The following is a 26,502-nucleotide window of genomic DNA, read 5'->3' on the forward strand; positions in this document are numbered from 1 at the left end:
TCAGTTGCACCTAATAGAAAGATGTAACAAATTGATGTTAAGCCATCTTCCCTCTCACTATCCCCTGACTCTGTTGTCCTGTGCGCAGCACACTGACAGACAGTGGTTTTACATGGCTGTCAATAGAACAAAATTGCTATTACACTAACAGTGGTATAGACGTAGGCCCTCCCACGAATGTTAGTGACAGGTTAGATTCTGGTTCACTGGAAAGTACTGTCTCAGTGACAAAGTTAGGTTAGAGTTTGCTTAGGTCACATAGCAACCTTAATACTGTATATTGTCAGTCATAAAATTATTCATAGGGAGGGTTATGTTACTGTTTGTGACAGAATTTCTGATAGTGACCGGTTAGATTCTGGTATGCAGGAAAGTACTGTCAGTGACAAGGTTAAGTCATGCAGCACCTTAATACTGTATGTTGTCAGTGGTAAAATTATTGATAAGGAGAGTATGTTACTCCTAGTGACAAAATTTCTACATGACAGATTACTGTTTGTAACAAAATTTATGATAGTGTCTGATTAGATTCTGGTTTACCAGAAAGCACTGCTAGAGACTGGGTTAGGTTAGAGTTATATTTAGGGAGCAACTTATGGCTTGTGCAGGGAGTATCACCACTTATTGGCAGCCCTGACAGTGCTCCTGTGAGTGCCAGTTAGCTCCATGGAGCATACCCGCCTGTCAAGGTGAGAACCAGGTTATGAGTTCTACTCTATGCATTACTTTAGGGGCTGCCTGGTCAAGCAGTAAAGGCGTTCTCAGATCACCCAGGAGGACATGAGTTCAATTCTCCTTCAGGAAGTCAAAACATTTAAGAAACATTATTTTCCACTTCCAGATGTGCACAGGGCCCTGAGGTTCACACAGCCTACACCAAAAATGAATACCAGGTAATTCCTGGGGGAAAAGGTGGCTGGGCTAACCACTCTACACCACCATGTGTCAAGTTTACAGATAGTGGAAGCCTTTACCTTCCACCCCTACAAGGGCCTTCATGGTCTGTGTGGAGATGACTTTGTTTTGTTTTTACTATGTTGAAAGTACTCCATACCATAGAATGCTTGGGGTGGAGGAGTGGAGGTAATGTGTGACATCAGTGTTGTTACTGTTGGCAATCACCCATTTAATATGGAAAAATCTTCTGTCAGTGACTGACATTCTTACTGCTCTGTCAAGCACCTTTTAGAGAACTGGTCTTCGAAACTGTTTTTTGTGCAGGAAACCGACATTCAGAATAAGTGTAAATAATTACAAGTGTATCATTCCAGCATCTTACCTATTACATAGCCAGTCATAAAGTCCATTCCTGAACTATAATGTCTTTGGATTAGGAGTCTTTATGTGCACACGGAAAATCATTCTTTTTAAATTCTATTTTTATGAAGTGAAATTAATAATGCAATATAAAATATGTAAGGAATCATTTCCAGGTCAAGTACATCATGTAAGAACTGATGGGAACAAGAAAAAGTAATAATATTTTCTAACAGGCACAATCTTGAGCAAATATAATCTTTGCCCTTCTACCTTCAGTGACTTAATGATGGACAATAGCTAATCTGGACTGAGTTCTTAGGCAACATCGTGCTGACATGTGCAAGCAAAGGATACGTTGGAACATTATTAATATGGCATATCAAATGACTCACTCCAGTCATCATTTTCTCTTAACTTCTTCATGTATGGCATCTTCTCTGATGAGTGGATATTTTTCAGGACCATTACTTGCAGACGTAGCATCTTTCATGTCGATGGCTTAATTTGCAAAACTCATAAGTAAATTTTTGGTAAATTTTACTGGGGAAAGGGAAAATGTCCTAAAAATTATATTTCTCACTAATTAAGTTTATTTTGCAGCATAATAGTGCACTTTGCATGGTATTTACCTTGGTAGTAATTTACAGTACAATTTGTTGATGATTTATATAATTTTGTTCAATAAAAAGGACTTACAAGTTTTTCTAATATCATTATTCAAACTCTGGAGGGAGTTACGAATTTCCATACAATGCTGTATAGAATTTTATTAACTTAAAACAACAGCAACATCAAATTCCTTTAATTGTTTAATGTGGTAAACATAACATGAATCAATACAGTATTTAATACACTATATTAACAAACAGTATGCCATAGAAATTCTACTATTTTCAAACAACAAAAACTCATTGAAAAGTCTGAACTTTTCACATTTTAATGAATTCTCATTTAGTATGATCACAAACACACATAAGAGCAATTATTAAAAACAGCATGTCATAAAAATTATATTTCTAGTTACATCAAAAACACATCCTGCAAATGTTGAAATTTCAACTTGGGAATTTTAATTCTTTCTTCCTGAAGCTGTGGCATTTCAGTGAAATCAATGGCAGTTACTTTCTTTGTTTCTGCATTGAGGGGGGGGGGTAACTATTCATCAGAGAACTTGAGACTGTATTAAAGTGCCCTAACGTCTGTTACTACTGGATGTAATCTGTGGGGACATATATTACTCTATTCCTTAGGGCTCACTCTATAGTAGCATGCTTAAAGTCAACCTCCATTTGCGTGTAACTAACTCTTTTTTGAGGACTTTCGCTCTATCATGATATAATGTGCAAGACAGATTTGAAGAATGCAGTTTGTCACAGTTGCATTTCTATTCTGGTAACAGCACCCATCACTGTAAAGAATGATCTTCATATTGTCCTTTATTAAGGGAATTGGAGAAGAGAGGAAATCAACAATCATGCTAGCAAATTCATGTGAGCTCAAACTTCCATCAGTTACATTCCACAAACAGCAGATACCATTTTTGTCTTCAGGTCAAATATTGTGAAATTATGCACCACAAGTTCGGTTGTATAGTACAGGCTAGACACATTAGATTAGTGCTTAACAGTACACTCTGTAGGTCCATGGTGTAAACATTAAATTTGCTGCTCTTATCAAGTTCCTTTTCAGCCCTATCCTCCTCTTCCTTTTCACAGTGAAGAATATAATCTTATTCCTTCACATTCCCCATCCTACACAAACGGCACACTCATCTTTTCGTGGTCGGGACAAACTTAAATTCTTTTCCTCAAAAATCTGATGCAAAACAGGTATAGAAAAAGGTTTTACTCCACTGGTTACACACCAGTCATTCTTATACAAATTGTATAGTTATTGTTTTGATACCCAGTTGGGTTCCAGATACATCTTACTAGAAGAAGCACGACAGTAGTCTGACTCTATTTTTGGCAACGAGTCGATAAATTCCATCAGGTTTTGTTTCACGGGACTGTGAGCTGTCTGCTTCTGTTTCAAATTTCCTGATGTCCATGTTTCAACTCTGTCTGTTTGCTCCCCAGCAGAACCTTCATGTTCTTCACCAATGTCTTCCTGCTTCTTCCATGCTCCTAAACCAAGTGTATGTAGGAACATGGTTTTACACACACAAGTCTCACCCCTTGCAGACACAAAAAGTAAGTTAATACATTGAGCATGATCTTCTAGATAAATCATTAATTCTGTTCCTGGACTTTTTAGCAGATCAGTTTTCCATAAGGCTGGTAACATACCGGTACAACCTTTTCTGTTTCCATTCCATTGACCACAAATATTTGAATATTTTTCTCCCTTTCTTATTCTCCAAACAGAGAACATTTCAGCACTGATATCTCAGTACTTGGACACTTACAACATTTTTCAGTTTTGCAACATTCCCTATTAACATCATAGTTCCATTTTCTATCCTCTTTTCTCTTCCCTCTAAAAGGATGCCCTATTTAATGAGCTTTCTTGTTGTCATGTTTTGTCCAAGTTCTCTCATCTACCTGATGCCAATTTCTTGTTGTTTTTTGTTTTTCCTGAGGTCTTCCAAATTCTTCTTGGTTAATCTGCATTTTCTGTTACATTTATAGTTACCAAATTTGCATTTGCCATGTCACTGTTCTGCTCAGTAGTTTTTTCAACTTCTAAAGCTCATTCAATATATTTTTCAGCTACTATGAAGAGGGATTCATTTTCCTGTGCAATTACATCATGATTTTCTGAAATAATACAATTGTTGTCTTTTATGTCTTTTATGCTGTCTTCTAACCTCTCAACGTTTTCTGGTTGCTGTTCCGATCGATCTAGTTGGATCTCTGCATTCATTATTTTATTGAACATTGTCACGTTGCCATCATTTTCCTCCAGAAGTTGTTTTAGCACTAACATAACAAGTTTTCCCTTGCAACATTATTATCTGTAACACATAAATGATGGACACACATCTTAAGCACCACTGAAATTGTTAAACTCAACTTCATTATATCCTTAACTTCTCCCTTATTACTAAATGTAGTAAATTAAGTCATCTTATTAATTTAGATTAAATCAGTATCAATATACTTACAAGAAAACTCAGCCTTGATGCTACACACATGAACTCCAACAACTAATTGACTGATAATTGCATTTTTACATTGTTAGAAAGTTACAAAAATTAAGCAAATATCACATACAAGGTTTGCCAACTTATTTCTCCTAACAAGAGTTACGAGGTATTCCAGTCTAATGAATGGTACTTATGAAGTTTGCGGTAAATGAATTTCCTGCAGGGATTTATGAGGTTTTCTTTTTCCTCTGTTTTAAATAAATTCCAACAGGTGTCTCTGTATCCTTAACACCATGGAAAGAACCCATTATACATTGTGAGATGACATCAGATTCTCAAATTTGACAAAAAGGGGACTGTTACAGAAATCAATTCCCATAATGAACCTGAAATATTTGTCCTGAATGAGTAAATTGACATCAGATTTATTATTAGAAAGTGGGCTTACGAGTTTTGTGAATTAAGCCACCAATATATACCTAGACACCTTTACCAAGTCTTCATTTAGGTAAATTTAAAAATGTAAGCCACTCATTGCAAGCCTTTATACAAATTTCTTAGCTCAAATTCTGCTTTTCAAATTTTAAAAATAAAGATTTTTTTTTTTTTTTTTTTTTTTTTTTAGAAAGGTTCAGTCAAAAGGGTATTCATTGCATATATCCCAAAGTTTCTTTACTTTAATTATTCAAGGATTTTGTTCTATTTTTACATTTCAAAAGATGGTATTGTCCACATTTCTGACTGCACAATATGCAAATACAGTCATCATTTGTTTGATGGAATTTATAGTGAAAACCGGATATTGCAAGTCTTTGTATTTGATTTGGACCAGTCTCTGTTTAACATAGAATCTGCTGGGAAGAAATTGATATCTTCCTGCTTCTGTTTTCTTCTACTTATAAATACCTTTTATGGTTCCGTAGATGGTAATGGAAATTTGATCCTTAGGTCTTCCAGAAAGGAAGTTTCTCTGGTGAATGCTTATAACATCCTGTTTGCTGCAAATTCCCCTGCTCTAAGCGCTCATTTTTGGAATCTAGTTTCAATTTTTTTTTTTAATTTTTTTTTTTTTTACTGTAATAAAAGGAAGGAATTATTGACATATCCCGTTTCATTTATATAAGTTCTGATGGTATCTTATATCTAGATTTGATGAGAAATAGCTGGGCTGAATATGTTAGACAGTAGAGCACTGGCCTTCTGATTTCAACTTGGCAGATTCAATCCTGGCTCAGTCTGGTGGTATTTGAAGGTCAGGAAATTTGCCAGAATGTAAAAGAACTCCATGACAAAATTCCGGCACCTTGGCTTCTCCGAAAAATATAAACTGAGTGGGACGTAAATCCAATATTATTATTATTATTATTATATTTAAAAAATTGATGAAAACTAATGTCAGTCAGTACGGCCATTCTATCCGGTCGATTTCCTTCATTCTTTGTTTAACTGAAAGGTATTCATGCACAGATTTGTCATCAGGCACTATAAATAACTTAACTTTCGCCTTCCTCAAATTATTTGATTTTTTCAATATTTTTTTTTCTCTTTGAAGCTATCATATCTTTGGCTCTAATTGAGGTACGGAGTTCATTTTGACCTAAGAACACTCAGTGGATCAAGATCTTTCATTTCAGCTCTTAACTATTCAAATTGGTTGATTCTGAGGAAAGTTATGAGTGCACATTCAATTTGACGTCCCATTTCTTCAACATTTTTTTTCTCATTGAAGCAATTAAATCTTTCATTCTAATTGAGGTACGCAGTTCATTTTGGTCGAAAACCACTCAGTGGATCAAGCGCTTTCTTTTGACTACTTAAATTGTTAGATTCTGAGAAAAGTCATGAGTACATTTGTCTTCATGACGAAGATCTTTCAAGGACTTTTCAACAATTCAGCATGTACTGTTATTCCAAGGAACGTTTAATTCAATTTCTTTGTGTGTTTTTCATGTTTTGTTGACATAATCTATATATTTAAAAAATTTATGAAAACTAAAGTCAGTCAGTCCGGCCATTGTATCTGGTCGATTTCCTTCATTTTGTATTAACTGAAAGGTATTCGTGCACAGATTTGTCATAAGGTACTATAAATCACTTAACTTCCGCCTTCCTCAAATTATTTCATTTTTTCAATTTTTTGTCTCTTTGAAGCAATCATATCTTTGGTTCTAATTGAGGTACGGAGTTCGTTTTGGCATAGGAAAACTCAGTGGATCAAGCTCTTTCATTTCAGCTCTTCACTATTCAAATTGGTTGATTCTGACGAAAGTTATGAGTGCACATTCAATGTGACGTCTCATTTCTTCAACATTTTTTCTCATTGAAGCAATCATATCTTTCATTCTAATTGAGGTACGCAGTTCGTTTTGGTCTAACAACACTCAGTGGATCAAGCACTTTCTTTTGAGGTAATAACTACTTAAATTGGTAGATTCTGAGAAAAGTTATGAGTACATTTGTCTCCATGATGAAGATCTTTCAAGGACTTTTCAACAGTTCGGCGCGTAGTGTTGTTCCAAGAAATGTTTAATTCAATTTCTTTGTGTGATGTATTTTCAAGTGTTTTGTTGACATAATATTACATTCTATTACCGCAGCAGATCATGTGCTTTATATCATTAAGTCAGAACTTTGCAACTACATCCGTGAGGAGGGTAACGAACAACACCATTATGGCCGGAGCCAGCGGGAAACTCCTAGTTGTTGTTGTTGTTATTGTTATTATTATTATTATTATTATTATTATTATTATTATTATTATTATTATTATTATTATTATTATTATTATTCTGCCTGCTGTCATTTCTTGATGGATACAGTACTTTTGCATCCATCTCTTGGCACAGGCCAGAGTAAAGTGTAGCTTCCACTGAAGTCCCAGTCAACATCCATGGCTGTGACAATATGGAAGTTGCTGGGGTATGGGTAGTGCTGAGTAATGACATTCAGAGCATGACTAGTGCATCTGAGTGTTATGAAAGGTGCTGCTCATAGGGTCAGTCGTGCTGCAATAATACTTTCTGACCCAGTGAGTAAAGCAATGGCAAACTACCTCACTCCTCATCTTGCCTAGTACGCCTCATTTTGGTGCTGTCATTGGATTTTGGGGTTTCCTTATAACCGCATAACCTTTGGTGGTGCTATTTGAGGATCCAACCAGCCTCTGGGCTGATGACCTAACAGACATTATTATTATTATTATTATTATTATTATTATTATTATTATTATTATTATTATTATTATTATTATTATTATTATTATTATAATATAAGAAATACTGCAATATTATCAATCAGAAAGAGCATAAACTTTTAGCATTCATTTCAAAATTATATTTTTAAGTGATGCCGTAAGACCTATCTGTGTCGGTGCAATGAAAAATGACTTGTTAAAAAAATGTATTTTTAAGAATTTTCACTTGAATTGAAACCAAATTAATATCAAAAATGATACTGAATTTGCCATATTAAGTGATATGTTCACAAAACGTACGAAGGCAAATTTTGCTCATTGCAAAAATGTTATATAACCTACTTGTTAATGTGTAAAATATATTCATCAATGTTAGATCATTTAGTGGGGTTTCTGACTTCATTAATTATTTCCTTAACTGGTATCTGCAATACATCACTGGAAATTAAAAACTACTATAATTTTATTTTAAGAGTAGAGAGAGCCAAGTGCACGTATTTAAAAGCAGGCAGTTGCAGTGGTCGGGGGGAAGAGGGTGGGGGCAAGGGGAGGCAATCTCCTTCCCCCCATCAATTTGTGGAGAAAAATTTAGATTTATCACCTAGTTCTTTCCTTTAATTATGAAAAAAATAACATTCATCGATTTAAAAAAAGCTTTTGACTCTGCTGATAGAGATAAAACCATACGTGAGTTTGGAGTTAAAACCAAATTGGCAAACCTGATCCGTGAAATCCTTACAGACACAGTCTCAAAAGTTAAATTTATGGGTGAAATATCACAACCTTTTAAAATAAAAACAGGTGTCAGACAAGGTGATGGCTTATTTCCACTCCTTTTCAACTGTATCTTGGAAGAAGTTGTGAGAATTTGGAACGAAAAACTGAACACCATAATATATTACCACTTATGCTGGAGAGAAAGAACAAAGGTGATGCGATAAATTGCCTAGCATTTGCAGATGATTATGCCATATTCTCTGAAGGCCTGACTAATGCAGCAATACAAGTAAATCTTCTGGAAGAGACAAGCCAAGAATTTCTACAGAGAAAACAAAATTCATGATGAATATAAAAAATGCTCCAAAATTGCTAGGAATAGACATTGGTTCAGTCAAAAGGGTAAAGCAGTTCAAATATTTGGGGAAACAATCCAAGAAAATGGTTTAAAAAAATCTGCTATGGAGGCAAGGATACACAAAATGGAAAATGGTATAACAAAAAATACACACAACAAAAAATGTTTTATCTAAAAATCTTAAAATAAAGCACTACAACGCAGTTGTGAAACCAGAATGTATATGCCAGCGAATGTTTAGTACTCAATTATAAACTTGAAAATTTGGAAGTACTAGAAAGAATAATTATAAGAAAAAAGTTAGGCACTCTAAAAACTACAGAATTTTGGAAATTAAGAAGTAATCACTAAATTTGTCAGAACATAGAAAACATATCTATAACAGTATGGAAGAGGAGACTGCTATTTTTTGGACATATTTACAGAATGGACGACAGTAGACTAACCAAAAAGATCTTCACGTATCTTTGGAAGAAAAAGTCAATAACCACCTGGATTCAAGAGATCAAAAAAAGACTTGGGAAGAAATAACATCAGAGAAGAAGAAGAAGTAATGGAAAGAGAAATTTTGAGGATGAAAGTTTTAAAGATGGAAGGATTCCAAGGGAGGGAGGCAAAGAAAATGGGCACAAAGTGGTCTGAAGAAAAAAAGAAACTTACTGAAACAATGAAGGAATATTGGAAGAAAAGGAAGGAAGAACAACAAAGAATGAAGAATTGAATTTGGAACATGGTCTCTAGTAGGCCCTAACACAAGAAGAAAAAAATACTGAGCAGAAATGCACACAAAATGTCATTTGTTGTGGCTAGCCTATTCGTACAGCGCCACAGCAAGTGATGGAGACTCACACAGCAATATGCAGCATATGTTGTGAGAGGAAGTGTACCAGGGGTACTGGGATATGATTCACCTGCTTGCCACACACATTCATCAGTCTGGCAGTCTCTCTCAGTCAGTGCGTCTGTGTAGTTCTACTGTCTGTTACTTTGTTAGCATGTGGTTTCCCATTTTCACATCAGACAAATGCTGAGGATGTACCTTAATTAAGGCCATAGCTGCTTTCTTCCCACTCCTAGTCTTTTATTATCCCATCATCACCGTAAGACCTATCTGTTAAATATTAAGAATTTCATTAGGGTCTGTATTGAATCGAGATTTACAATGCTTATTGAAGATAAAAGGTTTCCACCTATTCAATACACTGATAGTGATTCAAGTAAGACATTACATATTTATTATAATGTTTATAATATAGTGATTCAAGTAAGACATCACATATTTATTATAATGTTTATAATATGTGATGTCTTAATTGAATCACTGTCAGTGTATTGAATATGTGGAAACCTTTTATCTTCAATAAGCATTGTAGACCTATCTGTGTCGGTGCAACGTAAAGCAAGTTGTAAAAAAAAAAAAAAGGTAGACACTCTTTGATAGTTAATATTTTTGGAACAAAATTACATATCGTTGCAGTTCCTGGGTGGTAGCTTAGTCCAATGTTTTCTCAACAGATGATGAAGGTCATGTGAATGGCACGACAATCTTGGCGCACGTTTTCCAGCAGATCACAGTGCAGCAATGAATGAAGTAAGATTGTTGTTTGAGCAATGCAAGGCTGTATTGAAGTGGTACTGGAAGTACAAAGACACGATGGAGGTACAACGGCAGTGGCACAATGTGGACAGAACTCAGCCACCAACATGTACAACAATTGGACTGTGTTATGCATCACTTCACCAAGCGCCAATTCTCAATTTTCCAGATATGTACACTGCCCGGTAGCCAACGCTTCAAACTACATGAAAAAAATATTCGTACTCTCGAACATAGTTTATATCAAAAATAAATCGATTAGAACCATGCGCCAATCTAAATATCACCTGAAGATATTTCTGCATCAACTGACCAAAGAAACTCTCTTGCAGTTGAATTTTGCATCACCTGACTAAACGACATTTGGTGATCGCTTGTTCATGTTGTGCGTATTGCTCTTTCCCGCCTTTTTATTCCTGTGACAACAGTGAAGTTTCTCCGTGATTGTCTACCATCTTCATATCAACAAAATTATTTAGTGAGTGCCTATTAACACTATTCACTTCTGTTTTGGAATGGATCACTTTAGGTCTTCCTCAAGAGCTCAACGAATCGTTGAGTTAGCAAGGAAGGAAATCAACTTGCAAACATTATTACAGGTTAGTTGTTCAGCATATATCACAGTACTACTAGCATACATGACAAATGCATTTTACTTATGGATTGTTTTTTAAATAGTTTCACCATTCTATATTCTCTTCTCATTACGCAGGAAGATGAGCCGGATTTACATCCACAGACACCAGGTATTGCGACACCCGTTAATGAATCCCCAAAAGATGTAATTTTTTCCAGCAGTCTGACAGAGCTGAGTCCAATGAAATGCTGTCATGCTACGCATAGTACTGTTCTGAGGTGTAATACAGCCACGACTAGCAATCTTCAGAATGATTATTCAGATTTAGAACTGAGATGCTCTAGTGATTCAAACTTTGTTGAGGGCAGAATGGATGCAACAACATTATTGAATGTAAGTACAATTTAGTTCATGGAAAAGAAACACCATCATATCCTATAGCATTGCCAGACAGATACTGTAGATCAGAGTCGGGTAAGGTTTTTCTAGGAAGAAATATATTCTTACTCCACAATATAATATTTCTGTTTTACAGGAAAATTCAGTCTGACGATCAGCATCAGTCCGTTCCTGTATTACTGGACGAGCATCACTTCTGTCATTCCCATACAGACGTTAGTTCCGATGATAGTAACGCTACTATTGAACATGTTGTTTTAGGCTCCAGCATCTCTAATTATGCAGCTAGCCAGACCCATTGCTCAACTCCTCAGCATCTCAGATATTGGAAGCTCAAAACAATGATTCTCTGGGAGAAGGGAGACCAAGAAAAGGTCAGAAAAGAAAATATCCATTTCAGAATCGAAGAATTAGGAAGATGAAATGTGTTCAAAATGAAACCTATATCACACAGCGGGGAAATCTTAAAGAATTTAGAGAATACATTTGTTTATGTAAATGTCTGAACAAGATAGGAATTGATGCATTGAAAGAAGAGTTTTAAAACTTCTATAGTACTACATCACACGATGCACAAATAGCTCTTATTTGTGCCATGGTAACAACAAAAGATGTCAAACGGAAGAGAGTGAAGGACTCCAACAAAAGAACAGCCACAAGAACTTACACCATCCGCGGTGTCAAGGTATGCAAAAGTTTCTTCTTGCAAACATTTAGGATCCCCAGTGGAAAAGTTCATCTGGCAATTAAGAAGATACAATCACCAAGGGGCATTGTGGATCGTCGTGGATTGACTGGTGGAAGGAATAAACTCCCTGCAAATAAACTGAAAGAAGTCGTAGACCACATAAACGAAGTTTCCATGTTACAAATCTCACTATAGGAGAAGCGAAACAAAAGCAGAATTTCTTGCCCCTGAAATAACGGTCAATGTCATATATGATATGTACAAGAACGAGGTTTCAAATCCTGTATCAAAAGCAAGTTATAAGAAGATATTCCTCATGAAGTTCACCATCAAAAGGAAACCACTGAAAAAGGACACATGTAATGTTTGTGACACCTTGGAATTTCAGATCCAAAACACAACTGGATGCGAAGCCGATAATTTAAAAACAAAAAAAGAAAATCATCTTGAACAAGCCAAAATTGCGCAGGATATGAGATCATCGGACATGTTGAAGGCAAAACAAGATGGCACCCTGGAAATTCTTTGCTTTGACTTAGAGAAAACCTTGCTATTGCCTAGAATTCCTACAAATACAGTCTTTTATAAAAGGCAGTTATGGCTTTATAACTTAGGAATACGCAGTGGTAAGGATGAAAGAGGACACTGCTATGTCTGGTTAGAGGGTGAGGCAGGCTGAGGGTCACAGGAGGTATCCTCATGCCTGATGAAATATTTAATGGAACAGCTACCAGCTGTTGAAGAAGTCATCTTGTGGTCAGATTCCTGTGGGGGACAGAACCAAAACATAAGAATGGTTTTGATGTTAAAAGCTATCTTAGAACAGCATCCCACAGTGAAAAAAATCACTTGACGTTTCCTTGTTCCAGGACATAGCTTTCTCCCCAATGACAGTGATTTCGGGGACATAGAGTGTGCACTGAAACATCAGCAAAGGTTGTATACAGCAGAGGACTACATCAATGTGATGAAATTGTGTAGGAAGAGGAATCCCTTAGTTGTTCACAGAATGAAGTCTGAGGATTTTAAAAGTACAGATTTACTTGAGAAACAAATCATGAATCGGAAGACAAATAATTTGAGAGAGAAGATAAACTGGCTGAAAGTGAAAGAGAGAGAGCTACATAAAGACAAACCATTTAGCATCTTCTTCAAGCAGGAATATAAAGGACAGCCAGTTCAAATAACCATTCAGAAGGAGAAAGCTGTTTGTCATCCTTCACAAAATGGCGTGACCCACTATTTTAGCAATGTGTTAACACCTCTGTGGCCGAATGGAAAACCCATTTCAGAAGCGAAGCTCAGTGACATACGCTCTTTGATGTCACTTATTCCAGAAGATGCCACTAATTTTTATCGTAAACTCTGCAGTCATCCGGGTATTGAAGACGATATTGATGGATTCGATTGCCAGCAACTTGATTACATTGCTGAAGATGATACTTAGATTAAGGTGATGATACTTCCCATTCCTGTGTCAGATTGAACATTCTGAAGTTTATTTCAATTTCTGGTATTAGTGATACCAAGTAGATAGACCGACATAATTGAAACCCATCTGTAAAATATCAGTATGTAATAGTATGGATAATATGTTTCTTTGTATGTATGGTAATGGTATTGTAGAATAATAAACAGAAATTTTGTTCAACATTACTCATAAAACTATTTATACGTCTGTTTACCTAGATTATTACCCTTTCGTAGTAACAATCCCCAATGTAAAACATAAGTAAAAGCATAACATTAATATGCATCACATGACCAAGTGACAATTTTGTCCCTGATGCGAAATAGGAAGAATGAATTACTTCAGAAAGTTAAAAATGACTAAGCAACATTTTATGAATAATCAGACACTTAATGACTTGCTATGCAGTTGGTAATTGGTTTGTAAATAGAACTGACCTTAGTCCTTCTTATGGTGAAAGGAATCTGCCAATTCATTCAAAACTTGAATTTATATGCTAACAAACGCGTTCATGTCAGTATCTCGAAATAACAATTTGGCGCTTGGTCAAGTCATGCATAACACCGTCCAATTTATCATATTCAGGATAAATTTGAAGCCGACAGTTATCGTTCCCATATGCAATTTTATTTGACAGAAATAAATATCACACGAGAATATGTTCACTTCCTTGTGTAAATTACTTTATTGTCACTGTAAGTCACAACACACAATTATACACACTAGCAAGTGATACTACAACACTTAATAGCGGAGTACCCTGAAGTCGATTCTGACAAGTACAGATATCAACAAGACTGAGTCACGCACTATAACATATGCTGTCGTGAACTCACCGACCTCAGAGCCTAACAGTCACTCCGAGTCCAACCTGACTCACTCACTGACTGACAGCTCGATATATATACTGTTCGATCAACCGTCTAGAATTATCGATTTCTGGAAGGGTTCTTCCAACACTCTAATAGAACACACTTCAAACATCGATCGACCAGCTAGTCAAATGGAGTACTCGAACTTTCGTTACTGTTTACCAATACACATGGAAATCTCTCCAACATTCTGAATGTCTCTATATGTATCTGGATAATAAACCTTACAGTAAGTTTCCAGAACACTTCACATATACCAAATTATAGTAGAATAAATCTAATATACGAACATTATAGAGTTTTCTACCGCTTTCAACTATATAGATTGTGAGGTTAAACTTATACACAATACGTATTTGAGGTTATACAAATTTATAATACTTATTTACAGGGAAACCATGATTAGTCATATTTAAAATTTAATAAACAATATTTTAGCATTTTATAAAATATAACCAGAATATACCAAACACAATAATTGAAGGTTTTACACCAGTTATGATGTCGTACCTACGACAATTATCCCCCCTAAAACCTTTGGAATCTATCCTGTACATTCCTTACTCTAGGTCTTAAATTATATCTAGGTCTTTGTCTCTCTTAGTCCTCACTATTTAATTACACTTAGACTAGCTCAATCACACTGTCCTCTCGTTGGCGCTATTTGCAGTACACATTTCGCAGCCAGATAGTTCGATCGGCGGCCATCACCTTTCCATTGGGGATTCGCTGGGTCTGGCCAACAGTGTCCTTGTTCCCGGTGGCAATGATCCACATGTCCTCGCTTGGCAGTCGAAGCTCCACTGACTTTCGCCTCGTTCGCACCTTTGTGTTCTGTCAGGACCCACGCATCTTCGTAGTCCACCAGTGTGATGCGCAGTAGAGGCTCACACACCGCGGACTTGGCCCTGTTGAGTCTTCTCTTTTTCTGGGGTGCTGAATTCAATGTTCCTATCGGCATATGATTTCGTGCCGGGACTAGTGTCCTGGTCAGGTGGCACCCTCGTTTGTTGGTTGTTGGTTCAGACCTCGTTGGTTCTCCATCCCGTTGAGGGGGGTCCCCTGGCCGTGTTGTTGCCATTGCTACAATGATCCCGTTGTCCCGTGGAGTTGCCATCTTCACGACACCAGAGCCGCCATCACTGCTTGCAGGCTTCACCCGTCTCGTCATAGCTGTCGTACTTTCACAAGGGCACTCCCTTTTTCCACTGGACCTTGAACTACGGACTCCACAACTACAAGCATCACTTCGGACTGCTTCCTGTCCAGATCGTTGTTGTCCTGCACGACATCTGTGATCACCTCGGTTTTGAGGAAGCACACTTCATTGTCCAAAGAATTGATTTGGTCCTTTATTTCTTGAGACTGAGCCTTGATTTACCACTCGAGTTTTTCGGATTGGGTCTCGATGTTTTTAGACAGGGCCTCGATTTTTTCAGACTGGGCCTGAATCAAAGCAGTTAGTTGTGTGAACATAATGCTCACCCGGTCGTTGGTTTCTTCCTCCGAGGTGACTTCGAAATCGAAACTGCCTGCGTCCCCTTTGTTCTCTATCAAATCCTGGTGCAACCTCTCTGTAAGTCCGCTTTGCTTCCAGCCATGGGTAAACCTCGGGATGCCAGTGCTTACCGTAAAATTGCCACAGTCATTTGGTCGATCTTCATTGCCGAGTCTCGAAGTGTCCTGTCCTATCCTGTCGCGGTCGCCAATTTATCGTTCTCACTATGAGATTTTATTTGACAGAAATAAGTGTCACACGAGAACATGTTCATTTCCTTGTGCACATTACTTTATTGTCACTGTAAGTCACAACACACAATTATACACACTAGCAAGTGATACTACAACACTTATTAGTGGAGTACCCTGAAGTTGATTCTGACAAGTACAGATATCAACAACACTGACTCATGCACTATAACATACACTCTCTTGAATTCACCGCCTCCACCTCGGAGCCCAACAGTCACTCCAAGTCGAATACTTGCCTTTGAGTACAACCTGACTGTCTCACTGACCGACAGTTCGATATAAATACTGTTCGATCAACCGTCTAGTATAATCGATTTCTGGAAGGGTCCTTACAACACTCTAATAGAACACACTTCAAACATCGATTGACCAGCTAGTCGAATGGAGTACTCGAACTTTCGTTACTGTTTACCAATACACATGGAAATCTCTCCAACATTCCGAATGTCTCGACATGTATCTGGATAATGAACCTTACAGTAAGTTTCCAGAACACTTCATGTATACCAAATTATAGTAGAATAAATCTAATATACGAACGTTATAGAGTTTTCTACTGCTTTCGACTATATAGATTTTGAGGTTAAACTTATACACAATACGTATTTGAGGTTATACAAATTTACAATACACATTTACAGGGAAACCATGTATTAGTCATATTTAACATTTAATAAATTATAATTTAGCATTTAATAAAATATAACCAGAATATATGCCTTTGCTGGCGGGACCTAGTGTTTACAGTGCAGTATGTCTTCTGGTATGGGCTAGAGCAATTTTGTTACTTTCATTGATCTGTCTCAGCTTTATCCTTGGCTTTGACAAAATGAAAGTGACTCATGTATGAGTGATGCTAGTAATGCCATTCCTTCTGCAGCCAGTCCCTGCTATGAATGGTGTGAAGGTATTGCTCATAGGGTCAGTTGGTCCACGCATTTCAGTGGGCTTGGCAGACTGATATGTAATAGCAACTTCTGGCTTGGTGAGGAAAGCAACGGGAAACTACCTCACTCCTAATTTCCCTAGTATGCCTCTTCAGTGATGCCTAGGCCATCTGTGACAGCTGATGGTGGAGCTGTTGAGGATCCAACCAGCCTTCGGGCTGAGGACTAAACATACATACATACATACAACCAGAATATACCAAACACAATAATTGAAGGTTTTACACCAGCCACGATGTTGTACCTACGACACGGTACTGTTCAGGATGTGCATAAGGAAAGGTCTGGCCAACCAAAAACATCAACAAGTCCAGCTTCCAGCACTGCCGTGTTGCAACGTTTTACTAGATCACCTCAAAAATCTGTGATTCATGTTGCACGTGAAAGCAGGGTAAGCCATTAACCGTACGACGAATTCTGAAGGCTGCGAAGTGGAAAGTGTACATTCCAAGATTGCTGCACGCTATGAACGAGGACAACCTGAATCGAAAGATGGAGTACTGCGAATAATTTGAAGGCATGCTTCGCGAGGATGAACGTTTTTCAGGGAAGATTATCTGGCCTGGTGAGGCACAATTCAAACTGAATGGTACTGTAAACCGCCACAACTGCATGTGCTGGGCTCATGAAAATCCTCACGTTCATTTGGACAAACATGTTAATCTACCCGGTGTTAATGTGTAGTGTTGTCTGTCATTGCGCGGTTTGATTGGCCCATTCTTCTTTGAAGGTACCGTAACAGGTGAGGTGTATCTTTATATGCCACAAACATCGATTTTACGTGCCATCTGAGAGGTGTTTGGAAATAAAAGATTTTACCTACAATAAGATGGCACTCTGCCTCACTACCACAGAGATGTCAAATCCTACTTGGATAAAAGTCTGCTTGGGCGATAGATAGGTCAAAGAGGAGCTGTTAAGTACCCACCACGGTCTCCAGATCTTACAACCATCGAGCTCAATAGCTGCAGTCGCTTAAGTGCGGCCAGTATCCAGTAATAGGGAGATAGTAGGTTCGAGCCCCATTGTCAACAGCCCTGAAGATGGTTTTCCGTGGTTTCCCATTTTCACACCAGGCAAATGCTGGGGCTTGTACCTTAATTAAGGCCACGGCTGCTTCCTTCCCACTCCTAGCCCTTTCCTGTCCCATCGTCGCAATAAGACCTATCTGTGTCGGTGCGACGTAAAGTAACTAGCAAAAAAAAAAAAAAAAAGTACTTTACCACATCTTCATTATCGAGGTAAATGGACTCAAGAACTAAATGAAACCCAAAAGAACAGAACACAACTTGCAGACTACAGAGAAGCATAGGCTATGATGGTCATGAGCATCTCTTGCCTTGACCCCATTCCAAATTGTTATCAGACAAAAATTTGACATTACACCTATCAATGAGAAATTGCATGAGATGTTATAACAAAAGCAATTTCTCTTTAGGTTCAACTAAATTAATTTTTAACTGTGAAGTTCTTTAGTCTGTCAAAACTAATTCAGTACAACAAAAATTTAGACAACACCCAAAATAAAAACCATTAATTTAAAAAAAAGTCACATGTTTCATTCTTGGAAAAATGTCATCAGATTCTATCAAATCACACTTTAAGAAGAAAACCTACAACCTGATTTCCAGTCAGTGATTTCTTTGAAATCATTTAGGAAAAGGCTAGGAAAGCAACATATAGGGAATCTGCCACCTGGGCGACTGCCCTAAATGCAGATCAGTATTGATTGATTGATTGATTGATTGATCGATTGATTGATCGATCGATTGATTGATTGAAGCCCCCATCTTGCGGCAAGGATAGGAATTGTGCTGTCTGACGAAGTCTGTCACAGTCCTCTGGGGCAAAATTAATGACTGACAGATGAAATGAAATGATAGTGGAGAGTGTTGCTGGAATGAAAGATGACAGAGAAAACCAGAGTACCCAGAGAAAAACCTGTCCTGCCTCTGCTTTGTCCAGCACAAATCTCACATGGAGTGACTGAAATTTGAACCACAGAACCCAGAGGTGAGAGGCCAATGCGGAGGCTTAAATCATACTTTAAATACATATTATGAATATGAAACGTAAGAACATTTATGTTTAAATTTTGTTTATACCCTTCTGATAGTTAAATGTAAGAATTTATCTTTCAGCTTGCTTCCTCTCACCTTTATTAGTCCAGCAAAGAATGCAAAGTGGTGCAATGCTAGCTGGCTAGTTTGTCAGTAACTTTACATTACATCATGCTCCGGTGACATCATCAGCTTTCGTGGAACAGCATTATTATTATTATTATTATTATTATTATTATATTGTTGTCAGTGTCTGTTATGTTTATTTTAACTTAAACTGTATGATGCAACTGAAGATGTCTCCTAGGAGATGAAACATGTACTGCATATTTTAAAAATATAGTTAATTGGTAAGAATGATTAAAAAATGTATTGATTGGGTGGAAATCCTCAAATCTCTATATATTCTGAATATTTAAGGTCAATATGGAACAACAGTGAAATTTATAACTTGCAATAAAGTGGAATGTTCCGAGCTGTCTGTGTAGAATGATGTGGAATGACATTAGTATACGAATAAGCTTAGGCAGAGCTTTTAAAAGTGTGAAAGATCATAATATGAATGGTAAAATTGGAATTCAAGAGGACAAATTGGGGCAAATATTCATTAATAGGACAAGGAGTAAGGGATTGGAATAATTTATCGAGGGAAATGTTCAATAAGTTTCCGAGTTCTTTGAAAGTATTTAAAAAAGGGCTAGGTAAACAATTTGAAGGGAATCTGCCACCTGGTCAACAGCCCTGAATGTGGACCATTGATGATTGATTAACTGATTGGAGATCGGGATTTTGCTGATGTTTTGTATTTATTGACAAAATTGTACAAGGATGCCCAAACAAAATTAGAAAATTTAGGTCTAATGCTCAATAAACCAAAAGCCAAAACATTGAAATTAAATTCCAGGATACAAGACCCTATCCAGCTGGACAATTTAGCCATAAAAAGATATGGGGCATTTTATCTATTAAGGAACCATTGTTGTAAAAGGTAGACAGGCAGAAGAGGATGTGAAACAACAAATCCAGAAAGCAAATTGGGCTTTTCTTAACTGCATCATATCTGGAAGAAGAAAATAATAAACACAAAAACCAAGCTGATCATTTTCAAAAGAAATGGCAAGTCGGTTTTGTTTATGGATCTGAATTTTGAAAAATCACCTATTGTCTACAGCTTTTTACTAGTAGGTGTCTCAGAAGGATATTAAATATATACTGGCCAGAGGTAATTGCAAATGATGAACTATGGACATGAGTATGGAAGATACATTTTAAAAAATCAAATAAAAGGAAGAAAGTGAAAGTGGTTAGGAGACGCACTCAGGAAAGCAAACAGTGTGATTGAGAAACAAGCACTAGATTGAAATCCCCAGGGTGCTCGCAGAAGGAAAAGGCCTAAACATTCACAGAGACCTTTTGTCGAGGATGAAGGTGAACAAAAAAATATTTGGAGAAAGGTAAAGAGGATCCCACACAGAAGATTGAGATGGTGCAGCTTTGTGGATACTCTATTCCAGTAGAAACTAAAGGAAATTAGCCAAGTCAAATCTAGACTCTCCTATTGTTCAACATTCTACTCTGCTGTGCCATTCAGCCTACAGTACACAAGCCTCTGCAAAGTTAAAACTCCTCCACTCCCGTCTATTGTATTTGCTGCCAGCACTTGGCCTCTACTGCTTCTTGCCTTATTAGCTTTGTTGTGACCACTGATATGTGTTTTTCGTACTTCAAATTCACTTACATCCAACGAGCTAGAAGGGAGAAATTCTTCATCTGTTTCAGTTCTGCTTCTAGATAAGGTTTAAAATTTCAAAATTTTGTATTCTAAATTACATTTGCACCTTCTGTACTGCTGGTACAGTATCCTGATCTGTACATTGAACAAGTTTTTTAAACAGGGTAATTAGAAAGTTACAAATTCCCATATTGCAGACAAATCTTGTGTAATGATTCTTGGCTTTCACCTCATGTATATGCACATATGTATATTTGTTATGCATAAAGCATGAATAAATTTATCTGCTGTATATAAGCTGCATATATACTGGTATACTGAGGTAACTGTTGTGGTTAATTTACACAAATTTTAGGTACCTTTAAAAGAACCCCACTTCCCTTTATCTAACAGTGCGAAGAATATTGCTAGTTACATTAGGACCCAGTTCTTGAGGACTGATTGATGCTTAAATTTTAGGGATATTCACGTCTTTATCGTCAACCCTCAAGAGTCCAAAGAGAAGGGTCCCAATCCCTCAAAACTTGATGATGTCAGGATGCACAAGATGAGAGGCCACACAAGGCAAAAATGAAAATGAAAGACCGCCTAAACCTCAGGCACTCTATTACCATCGAACTTGGAAGAGATCAAGAGTTGACCATAAGAGTTGGACAAGAAAGATTGCAGGAGGAGCCTGGCACAAGTAAGTGGATGCAATGCTAGACTCGGCAGGGGCCAAGTGCTTGCTAGACATGTCTCAAAGTTGTAATCCCCTGAGGGTTAAGAGCCTGTTTGTATTATTGGACTGGGCAGTTTTGCAAACAGGGTGTGATTTATACATCTTTCAAAGGGGGAAAAAAAACAAGAGATGGAGGATACAGCATATTGAACATATAAAATAGATAACACAACATCAACTAATGTAAAATGTTCAAGGAGCAAGGTGTACTCTGCCTTATTGAAATGTCAAACTGTCGTAGACCAAAAACGTTCCATAATATAAATCTCTCCATGTTCTTTTACAATCTACTACAGGCAAATTTATCCTCTTCCTCCTTTCCTTAACTAATGAAATGGTAATGTCTTAATCTGGTAAACTAGGTAACTTATTCTCTTATCCCTTTTCAAAGATATCCCCAAATACCATCTAAATTGTATTTTCATTCGCTCTTAAAAGATATTCCATACCTGTAAATTACCTAGACATTTTTCCCAATCCTATTAAACTGGTTTTCTTGAATCATTACTGGAAAATACTGCAAATGCCGAAATTTCTCTCAGATGAGAGACATAGAGCAAGGAGAGGTAACAACCAGGATGTTAACCTGGTGGTTGAACTTATAACATGTGTAGACAATATGAAATGCTAAACTAACCTAGTATAACCTAGCAAGGAGGATGAAGATAGTCAGGACTTTGATGAGAGGATGAACTTATTCAAGATATTAGGACTAGAGGAATATCTACATTTTCATGACATTAGGTCAATAATAAAAATAATTGATGATTGAAATATTTCATGCCTATGATTTATTCCTAATCGAACTCAAAGCTGACATCTGAAGCTGCTAAACCATTGTAGGCTTAAAGAACTGTGCATGTTGATACCCATGACTGCACTGAATTTAATACATCAGAGAAGTTTTAATATGTCAGTGTGGCATCTGCCCATGACTTACTAATAAATATTTTCATAGCCTATTGAATGGCACAAAATTAAATTTTTGTTGCAAGTAAAATTACTGTAAATGGTGATAATTCAGTATTGGTTGTATTATCTCTGGTTAAAATAAACAGTGAAGAAACATCACCAGTCAACTCATTCATCTATAACTCTCTGTCAGTGGAATAGTTCTCCCCATTTTTCTCAAGTACGCTAGCTGAAAATTATTTTGTGAAGACTGTTTGACATGTTGATGCAAGAATGTAACCTCAGCTCTTCAAGGACCTAAAACTATCCCAGGTTGAATGTGGCAATACTAGAGTTACCGTATTTGTACATTTCCTACAAATTACGAGGCATGTTTTTTTAAGTACCATTTTGATACAGAAAAAAAAAAAGTAATGCAATTTTTTAAATTCTTTTTTTACATATAAGCTTGTACCTTAAACTACTTCTCAACACAAGTTCCAAGCATATTAAGGCATTTTTCATATCATAAAACCTGCTTCTGTATTCAATCCTCATAGAAATCTGCAGCCTGATGTGCCAGCCACTGCATTACAGTCGGTTTTAGGTCATCATAGTCATAGCGCTGAACTCCTGAATGCTTTTTCAAGTGCAGAAACAAGTGGTAGTGTCCGACTCACTGGCTGAACGGTCAGCGTACTGGCCTTCAGTTCAGAGGGTCCCGGGTTCGATTCCCGGCCAGGTCGGGGATTTTAACCTTAATTGGTTAATTCCAATGGCACGGGGGCTGGGTGTATGTGTTGTCTTCATCATCATTTCATCCTCATCACGACGCGCAGGTCACCTACGGGTGTCAAATAGAAAGACCTGCACCTGGCGAGCCGAACCCGTCCTGGGATATCCCGGCACTAAAAGCCATATGACATTTCATTTCAGTGGTAGTCACCAGGCGCTAGGTCAGGACTATATGGAGGATGATCAAATTGTTCCCAATCAAACGAAGCATTGAGTCCTCGGGTTTGATTAGCTGTATGAGGTCACGCATTGTCATGAAGCAAAAGAATAACCCTTTTGAGCATGCCAAGCCATTTGTTTTGGATTGCACGACAGAGTTTATGTAAGGTCTCACGATAAGTCTTGGCGTTTATTGTGTCACCCCGGTGCAAAAAGTCTGCAAGCAACAAACCCTGCCTATCCCAAAACACTGTGCACATGGGTTTGTGAGCTGAAATTGTTTGCTTGCACTTTATTTTTTTGGGTGATGTTGAGTGTCTCCATTTCATAGGTTGCTGTTCTGATTCTGGTGTAACATAAGCTACCCATGTTTCGTTGCCAGTGACAATTCGGCTTACTGTACCACTCAAGGAAAGTCAAACCACTGTCTACATGCTTGGTTTTGCACACCTCTATCAGCATTCTCGGTACCCAGTGTGAGCACAGCTTCCGATAATCTGAGCATCCTGACACACTTTCATAAAGAACACGCCTTGAAATTTCAGGCAACTCATAACTTAATGATGAAATCATAAAGCGCCTGTTTTCTTGAACCTTTGCATCAACTTTTTGCACCAAGTCTTCAGTAATGACAGACGGTCGCTCAATGTGCCTCTCATCGTGGACATTAGAACAACCATATTTAAATGCTCTGACCCATTTTCTTACCATTCCTTCACTCATAGTGTGTTCTCCATAACTTCACTAATCTCCCAATGAATTTTAACAGATTTCACACCTTTTGCATTTAGAATACGAATAACACCACATACTTCACACTTGATGGGACCTTTAATTGTCAGAGGCACTATCAGTACGCGCAAACAAATATACATACAGGCAAATGCTTCCATAATGGCATTTGTGGCTAGGCTACAGATGTATGCACTGAGCATGCATGCTCTGAACGATGACCAAAGCGCTGCAGCAACAATATTTTAAAATGGTACTTAGGTATAAAACAGGCTTCGTATATTTTGTGGCTATATGCCTGAGTGGTATTGTTAAATGCAATATCATTATGAATGCCTAATTTGCAGCCAACTCTCTTCCACTCTTCTTGTAAATTGCACAAAAATAGGAAATAAATGTTAGGCACCAGGAAGACAAACTCTAATTAAATGTAAATTTAAAAAAAAAAGGGAAAGTAAATAAATCCCAACTGATGTTCATTATCTCCACTTAAGTCCAATGATTTGGGAATCCAATTGCAATGGTGGGCCTCACCGCACCCTTAGATGCAGGTTAGTCCACCACCACATGGACATATCCATTGTTTACAAATTCATCTGTGGGATTCCAATACATGAACATTCTATCTACATTCCCAAGAAAAGTGATTCAAGTCATACATAGGGAGATAGGCACAAGAAAATGGACACACAATAGGATGAACAGAGCAACAGGTCAGTGCGGGAAGAGGGAGCAATAGAAAGAGAAGACAAGGGAAAACATGATAGGACAAAAGGACAAAGACCATCTCCACATCTTCATGCACTGCTGTCTTCAAAAGATGTGCTCTCCCCTCATCTATCCCTGTTCTTCTGCATCTGTTTCTTCTCAGCCCCTGATGAGCTTGTCTCTGCTTCCCAGCTTCACGAGAAGAGCGGGCATCTTGACAGATTGTATTTTTTCAATGAATTTAACAATTTAATAATTAACAAGAATATGTTAAGAAAAGGATTATAAATTTATTATATTGTAACTTAGATGCCAAGAAATGAGAAGGGTGGATTTCTGTGAACAGCAAGGTCATATTATAACCAACACCATATTTTAAGCTCCTAAACGATGACTCTATACAGGATCAGCCCTGAAGATAATCATTGACAGCAAATAGATTTCATTCCAGTGAAACAAAGGTACAGAAATCAAACCAATAAATGTATGGCACAGCCTGGTGCAAGATGCCAATATGGATCACAATATCTTGAAAATGTCAACTCTTGTTCTTTTCTGACTCCGACAGTATTATAGCATTTGAGCCCTAGGGAGTCCTTCCTTTTCATGCTTTTCATGGCCATTGTCATCCTTTGGCCAATATTTTCAGTTTTTGAAGCATTGGATCCCTTCCATTTTTTTCTCTCTGATTAGTGTTAATAGAGGATGGTTGCCTAGTTGTACTTTCTCCTAAAACAATAATCACCACCACCATCTGAGAACATGGCTGAGATAGCAAATTCTAAAAAAAATAAAAATAAAAAAAAAATAAAAAATCCACCAGAGGATAAAGATGGAATTTGTCTGTACTGCAAAATGAGGCAAGTAGACCACAGTAAGACAGCTGAAGAGGAAGTGATGGTTACACCACTCAGTTCAGACATAGGCTGCTCTAACTCAGGCTGCCAAAGAGGTGCTAAACAACCTTGGACTACTCAGTACATGCTATCTAAATTTGAAGAAAGAATGCCAGTACAGACGAAGGACTTCCGAAGTATTGACAACTCCATAGCAAAATTAATCATGAATGCAGAAAAGCTAAAGAACAATGGCTAACTGATAAATGTGAAGAGACAGAAAGTATTGTAAGACCTCTTAAACTGTCAACTGTATTAAGAAAACCTGCTGCGTCCTAAAAAATCTAACAACTGCTCTCCTTGATAATGATAACTATATGATCATTGAAGAAGACAAGATCAAAAAGCACTGGAAAACGTATATTACAACCTTGTACAATGATTTATGGTATTCTCACCCCAATAAAAAGAACCATCTATTACCTGTGACAAATGGGGAATTCAATGAGGCACTGATTTAATTACCACCCTATCCTATGCTAACCTTTCCATTTCTACGTAACTACTACATCCACTCTAATCTGTTTGCAATATTCATACCTTGGTCTACCCCTGCTGTTTTTACTGACTACACTTCCATCAAAAACTAACTGAACAAGTCCTTGGTGTCATGAGATGTGTCCTATCATTCTATCTCTTCTTCTGGTCAAATTTTGCCAAATCATTCTCCTTTCAACTGTTCTATTCAGTATCTCTTCATTTGTGATTCGATCTACCCATCTCACCTTCAGCATTCTTCTGTAACACCACATTTTATAAGCACCTGTTCTTTCTTTCTGAGCTCGTTATCATCCATGTTTCACTTCCATACAATGCCATGCTAAAGATGGAAGTCTTCAAAAATGTCTTTCTAATTCCTATGTCAATGATCGAAGTGAGCAAATTTCTT

General features: G+C 37.3%; 1 protein-coding gene across 1 annotated transcript in view; it reads left to right on the forward strand.

Moving 5' to 3' along the window:
* The window catches only part of LOC136879384 (polycystin-1-like protein 2), a 421,935-nt gene that overhangs the window by 239,822 nt on the left and 155,611 nt on the right, over positions 1 to 26,502 (forward strand). The window lies entirely within an intron of this gene.

Source organism: Anabrus simplex, chromosome 8 (assembly GCF_040414725.1).
Source record: "Anabrus simplex isolate iqAnaSimp1 chromosome 8, ASM4041472v1, whole genome shotgun sequence".
NCBI classification, from domain to species: Eukaryota; Metazoa; Arthropoda; class Insecta; order Orthoptera; family Tettigoniidae; genus Anabrus; species Anabrus simplex.